A 7052-nucleotide genomic window follows, 5' to 3' on the forward strand; every position below is an offset into this window, starting at 1 on the left:
GGTGAGACTACATTTTCATATAGATGAGCTTGCATAATCTGATTTCTGGAAACCAGAGTTTGAAGCATTCACATATGGTGTTGGAGCCGCCCTTCGGCAGGGCAGTGCGTGTGCCCAGAACTAACCTGTGATCTGGGGCCAGAGGAGGTGGACAGGTGGACCCGGGCTTCCTGCCTCCTTAGAACGGGCCTTTCCACACGTGTGAACCCGCAGGGAAGTGATCTAGTCTCGGTGGAAGAAGCCCCCCCAAAACAGCGTCTTTTAAATTTCTTTTTAGGTGTTTATGATCCTTATTTTCATTTAACTTACATTTTGAAATAATTTTCAATTATAGAAAAGTTGTAAGAATAGTGGGTAGAACTCCAGTGTGCCCTTCGTAGACTCCCCGTTCATTTACATTTTATCTCATTTGCCTGATCGTTCCCTTTTCTTTCTGTTCTACCCAACGTCCATCCCCCCAACGCACCCATTCACCCCCTCATCTACCCCATCCATCTGTCCACCCCAACCCCCCCATTCATCTGCCCATCTACCCCCATTCATCTACATATCCCCCCAACCCACCCATCCATCCATCCCCCCAACCCACCCCATCCGTCTCCCCCACTCATACCTTCCCCACCCATCCATCCCTCCGTCCCCTGTTTATCATCCATCTGTCCATCCATCTATTCCTCTATCCCGTGATCCAGCTATCCCTCTCATCCCGTTTTTCATCCATTTATCTATCCATTCATCCACCCCCATCCCCTATCCATCTGCCAAACATCCATCTGAGTAGGTTGTAGACAGTGTGCCCTGTGACCCTTAGATACTTCAGCGTATTCCCTAAAAACAAGGAGTGTCTCCTATGTAGCCACAGTGTATCCATCAAAATCAGGAAATTAATGTTGATACAATTCTATCATCTCTTCTACAAATCCTTTTCAAGGATTTACTGATTATCCCAAAAGTGTGCTTTATATTAAAAACAGCCAACTCACAGCAGCGCCGGGCCTCCCCCGTTCCCTCCCCAGCCCAGGACTGTGCTGTGTTTAGTGGTCCTGACTCCTCAGGCTGCAGCCCTGCTTCCTTCCTCTTGTCATTCATGACCTTCCAGGACAGACAGCCAGTTGTTTTGTAGCTGCCCTCAGTTTAGGTTTGTCTTAATTCTCCGGATTTGATTTAGGTTAAGCGTTTTTGGCAGAAACACTACAGACATGGCATTGTGCACAAAGTACAGCTCACCTTTTAATTTTTCATTTGTCAGTATGTGCTCATGGATCCCTATTTGGTCAATGGATTCTGCTTCATTATCAGTTATTTTGATGTTCAAATTATCCCTGATTGGCCAGTTCACACTGGCTCTTGTGCCCTTGGACACATCCCCATCCTTCTTTGGGCACTTCTTTTCCGACACAATGAGATGGTCCAGCCTCATCTTGTACTCCCTTCACCCCAGCCTCAGAAGCAGCCTTTTCTCCAGTTTCCTTTAGTGAAAAAATGATGTTTAGAAGCCAAGGTCTGGGCATTAGATGTGCTTATTGTTCCTGGAGTGTCGATGCCTCTAGTTCCTCAGGAGACGGACCTGGGGAAAGTGTGTGTGTGACTTACACGTATATATACGCACGTATCTCCGCCTTACTGAGAACCATGATTTCACGTTAGTCCCTCCAATTACGGTCCAACACCCCAGGGCTTACTCCAGCTTGTCCACATTGTGTCTGCATCCTCTGACAATGCGATCGGCCCCATCGTCCTCAATGTATGTGCCCCTATGTCCCATCCCCACGTGTGGAGCAAATCTCGCTGCTCCGGCTGCCCCCTCAGTGTCTGTCCCTTCACGCAGCCCGAGCCAGCAGCCTCCTTTCTGCCTGTGCCCAGCCGCACACCCACTGGGCTGCCCGGCCTGTGGGATGAGGGTTCTTTTAAAAAGCCTTTTTTGCCAGGAATCAAGACCTGGGAACTTTTATGTCCTAAGCCTCTGCCATTCAGCTCAAGTTTCATTTTCTAGTGCATCCCTTCATCATTTTCCTTCCTGTCTTGAGAGAGTTGAACATTACATTTTTACTTCTTCACTTCCCAGGAACTTCAGGCTTTCCCCCCTTTTTTCTCTGATTCTTATACCATGCTTTTTGATTCAGGAGCATCTTCTGGTTTGAGGACTGTGTGAACTTTTCTCTTAGACATTCTGCTTTAGGGAAAAATTGCCTCTTTGTTCCTGGGAGGAAACAAAAGTGAGACTTGAACTTCATTTGCTCTGCTGTTGCTCTGGGGCTGAGGGCCCCTTAGGACATGGCCAGATAGGCCTGGGGCAACATCAGAGAGGCATGCCAGCCTTTTCTCAATAGCTCTGAGCTGTGGAGATGGAAGGTTCTGGAAGAGAAGTGGTTTTTCCAGGGGTTGCTGGGGCAGACGGAGGAGCAAGGCAATGCCCTCCAGCAGTGACATCCAGGTGCCCACACAACCCCGCTCACTGCAGCCGGGGGAGGAGGTCAGAACCAGGGGCAGCTTGGCACCGAATGTTCCCTTGTTACCAGAATACCCAGGGCGGGGGCCGCCCAGCAGAGGTCTCAAGCCCAGCCTCAGAGACATGGTCCCCTGGGCTCAGGTGCCTCCTGACTTGATTACTGTGACCACGTCACCCTTACAGACACACCTGCAGCCACACTCAGAGAGGTTGGACACCTGACTGTGAATGGTGCATCCCTCCTGTTTCCATGGTTTCGCGACTCCGTGTCCTACAGATCTCAGGGCATCGTAGGCCTGGTGCAGGTTCCTCCCAAATCCCCTCTGGACAGAGGCGGTGGCCAGCTGGCTCCTGGTGCTCTCCCGTGACAGCCACTGGCACACGTGCCTGTGCACCTGAGGGCTCCCTAGCAGACAACTGGTTTACCCCTTGACCGCTCCACTCCCCAGTGTGTGTGAGCCAAGGGTCTCCATCTCCTTCCAGGTCACAGGACCTGATCCCAGTTCTCCGGGGCCTCTGTTTGCTGGACGCATTTCCCTGTGCTAGGCATTAGTGACTTACTTCAGAAGGGTGGGCATGGCGGGCAGGGTGATTAAGGCCCCTGTTGAGGCGGCAGGAAGGAAGCGGGCGTTTGCAGAAGCTGACATCCAGGGCAGAGTCCTTGCCTCTAAGCTTACACTTCGGTGCCAGGTTCTTGAAAACTTTGACTCTTAGCGCTGGACAAGCTTTCCTCCCCGCTTGGCATCCGCCTCTCCCCCCTTCCCTCCCTCCCTCTGTCTCTCTTCCTCCCATCCCTATCCTCCCTTCCTTCCTCCCTCTTTTCCTCCTTTCCTTTACAATTATCTTGTGAGGTCGGGTGGTCAGGATCCACCACACGAGGACCTGCACGACCTTCTCAGTTGCTGGAGCTCCAGGCCTGTTGCGTCCATGCACCAACATCGTGGTCAGGGGACAGTGGCACTGGTGGTGACTGTCGAGTGAGGAGAGGCACTGGATGGGCAGTCTTCCACGCAGTGGTGCTAGGCCCCACTAGCAAAGAAAAATGTGCTGCTTTGTGCTGCCAGTGTCAGGAATGGCTAGATCCAGGCGTTCACACAATGTCACCTTTCCCCCAATGTTGGTTTCATTACTGGGCAGGGAGGCCCCTTGCAAAAAAACGGCCCTGACGTCTCCAAGCTTAAATCACCTCGGCTCAAAGATCCCAGTAGACAGAGAGCTTCTTTCCCTTAATAGCTCCCCTTTCCTAAACCCCAGATTAAACATCATTCAGAGGAACTTAGACCCTCTGTAACATTTTAACGGCTTTGAAATAGTTGACGGCATCTCACACTGGAAGCTGGCAGCCTCTTCTCTCTTGGAGGCGCTTCAGATAGCGGTACATTGTATCATTCCTGGCACCTCAGACGTAATATGGTGGCTCCTCTGCCCGGCTGCGCCCCTTCCTAAGACCAGGGAACGAGAATGTTCTGGTCGACAGACTGGGTGGGGCTGGTCCATCTCACCCCTGAACATGGGGTGGTAGTTTCCTAAAGGACTCTGGCTCCTGCTGGAAAAGGTGGGCTAGGGGCTGGGGAGTGACAGCCACAGGCGTTGTCATGTAGGGACCCCTACAGAGAGCCCACACGGCAGCTGGACCACCTGTGGACCTGGGTTGGGTGGGCATCTTCTCGGGAATCAGACAGAGGGGTCCCTGACCCAGGCCCTTCTCAGAACCCTGAGAAAAGGGTGGGGGTGTCCTGGAAGGACCATCGTCAGCCTGGCCGTGGAGACGTGCCCAGTGGCTTGTGAGCCACAGCAGATGGATCAGAGAGAGAGTCTTGGGGCCACTCACTAGAAGCATCAGAGGTGGGGGAAGACCCCAGCTCCCAGGCTCTGTGAAGCTGCTGCACCACGTCTGGAGGGGGAGAAAATTCACCCCTAGTCCTGAGCTCTGCCCAGAAGAGGAAGCCCAGAGCCCCACTCCCTGCTGAGAAGAGTGGGGTGTGATGCTCCTAAGCCAAGTTGCACCTCCGGCAGTGCCCACCTGAGGGAAAGGGACGAGCCACCGAATAATGGTAGGAGCAGTCCCCTTGCTCAGGTGACCGCCTCTGTGGGCTGGGAGAGGGAAGAACATTCCAGAGCCTCCCAGGCAGCTGCTGTCGGCCCTGATGAGGAAGCGTCACGCACGGAGTGAGTTGTCTCCCTGGCCAACGGCAAGTGCCACTGTCTACAGTAACAGTGTTTGCGCTGAAAGAGGGAAGCTCACATTTAGACAAGTGTTCAGCTGGCTGCCGGACGAGGACGAAAAGACCATGCAACAGGAGACGAGCAGGCTCAGGGCAGAGGCACCCTGCTGGTCGTGTCACAGCTACGCGTCTGTGTGCAGGGAAAAGAATGAGCGAACAGCCGTGTGTAGCTCCGGAAAGATGCTCCCCCGAGTGTGAGGGCTGCTGCCCCAGAGAGTGGGGGTCCAGGGTGCGGCGGGAGGATGCACTTTTTTTAATGACACATGTCTGAGTCGGATGCTGCTGATTGGCACAGAGCCTGGAGGTGTCATCAAGCAAACGAGGAGAATGTCTCCTTCCTTCCTTCCTTCCTGAGTCACTGCCTGGGCCGGCTGGGCCACTGGAAAAACCAGCCCCAGGTGAAGTGGCACCTGGCAGGGATGGTGAGTGGAGCCGGTGGGGAGGCGGCCCCACTTGGGAGAAGGCTGCTCTCCGGGGCGGCCACTGCCTCCTGTGTGGCCCCAGGACCTCCTTTTCCCTTGGTCTTTCCTGGGCGGCTGTGGGGAGAGACCTGAGCAGTGAGAGCCCTGCTGACCAGCCAGCCAGCCAGCTCCCAGAGAGCAGGCGTCTCGCTGCCTCTCTGCCTCTCCTTGTGCCTCTGGGAACAAAGCCCACCAAATGCGTTGAATCTGACACTAAAAATATCAGTCTGCAGGGGTGAAGGCAGCAGACTCTGAAGGGCATAGACAGACACGAGGACTGCTCAACATACCAGGAGCCCTTAGACCCGGACCTCTCCCCGCCCTGCCCCCTCTGCATCAGAGATGGGACACATTTGAACCAGATGTGCCTGGATCCAGTGCCTCCAGGCCTATCTGGGGGGGCGGATGGGGGAAGGAATTCAATGCCAGGAAACGAGGTCTATTCTCCATACTCTCAGGGGAGAACTGTGCCTTCCCGGCCCCTCCAGCACCCAGCACCTCCAGGCAGGAAGCGATCTACAGCCCTGGCAGGTGAGGGTCCCCTCCGCCATCATCCCGCAGAGCCGTCTGCTCACTGATAAGCCCCACCCTTGCACACAGGGCTTCCAGACACCTGTTACTCATTCATTCATCTCTGGAAGATAAATAGTGAGCCCACTAGACACAAAGAGTGCCCCTCACTGGACAGATAAAGCAAGACACTGCCCCCAACCAGCCCGACAAGCAGAGAAAACGATCAGAGAAAACAAAATATGCAGCAGGAGAAAACTTAAAAATTTACAGTTACCTCAGGCCAAAACAGAAGGTTTTAAATAAATGGAAACCAGAACAGGCGTGTGTGTGGGGGGTGTGTGTGTGTGTGTGTGTGTGTAAGTAAACATTTAGATAACAGAAATTGAACATTTTTTCAATGTGATGAGAGAAATGAAACTCTTACAAGAAAAGGTCAGAATCCTTCCCAGAGGCCCAGCATCCTGATGATAGGAGTTCCAGAAACAGGGATGGAAGCAAACCTGCCCAAAGTCAAGATGCAAAGCTCAGCTAGAGAAGGGCCACCATCGGGATGGGGATGGAGACGTGGTCCTGAAAGCTTCCAGGGGGTTGGGCGGGATTCTAAATCAGATGGCATCAGGCTGCTAGACAACAAATGACCAGCAAGGAGACAAGGGAACGATGCCAACAGCATTCCATGGAAGGTGGTTTTTGAATCTAGAACTCCTGTGAGTTTTCTCCTTTAATTCTCAACTTTCTGTTGGTATTTCCATCTTTTTATCTCCCGGTGCTACCTTCTGCATGATTGATCTCTAAACGAAAGTTGTGCCTTCTAGCTGCTGACTGGAGCTGATCTTGTGCTAAGTGGCCTGTGTCTAATCTGCAGTTAACCTCTCCATCGAAATGCTTATTTCACTCACTATGTTTTCTATTTCTAAAAGTTCTGCTTTATTCCTTCTGAATCTGCCTTTTTTTTTTCCAGTAGTACCTGTGTTCCGTTTCTTGTTTTACACCTATAATCATTTTAAACATGCCCATTTAAAGCTTTTATCTGGTAATTCTATTACCTGAGGTTCATAGGGATCTCATTTCTGTTTATTGGGTCTGCTGGTGGATTGTGTCCTCGAGTTTTACAATTTCAGATTGTGAGCTCATTCTCAGGCGGGCTCTACCTGTGGGAATCTTTTGTGCCCGGGCTGAGGATGTGTTTTCCTGAGAGATTTTGTGTTTGCAAGGTTCTCAGCTGTACTGCCAGCCTGTGGTGGTTTTTATGCTAATTTCAGGGCTCTGTGGGTCACAGACTATGCAGATAACATACATTTGAGTCTCATGCCTAAAGAGGACAGGCCCTTCTTTACAAGTTCTCTGGGGTTTTTTTGTTTTGTTTTGTTTTGTTTTTTGATTTTTTTTAACCACTCATGGTGT

Source organism: Camelus ferus, chromosome 1 (assembly GCF_009834535.1).
Source record: "Camelus ferus isolate YT-003-E chromosome 1, BCGSAC_Cfer_1.0, whole genome shotgun sequence".
NCBI classification, from domain to species: domain Eukaryota; kingdom Metazoa; phylum Chordata; class Mammalia; order Artiodactyla; family Camelidae; genus Camelus; species Camelus ferus.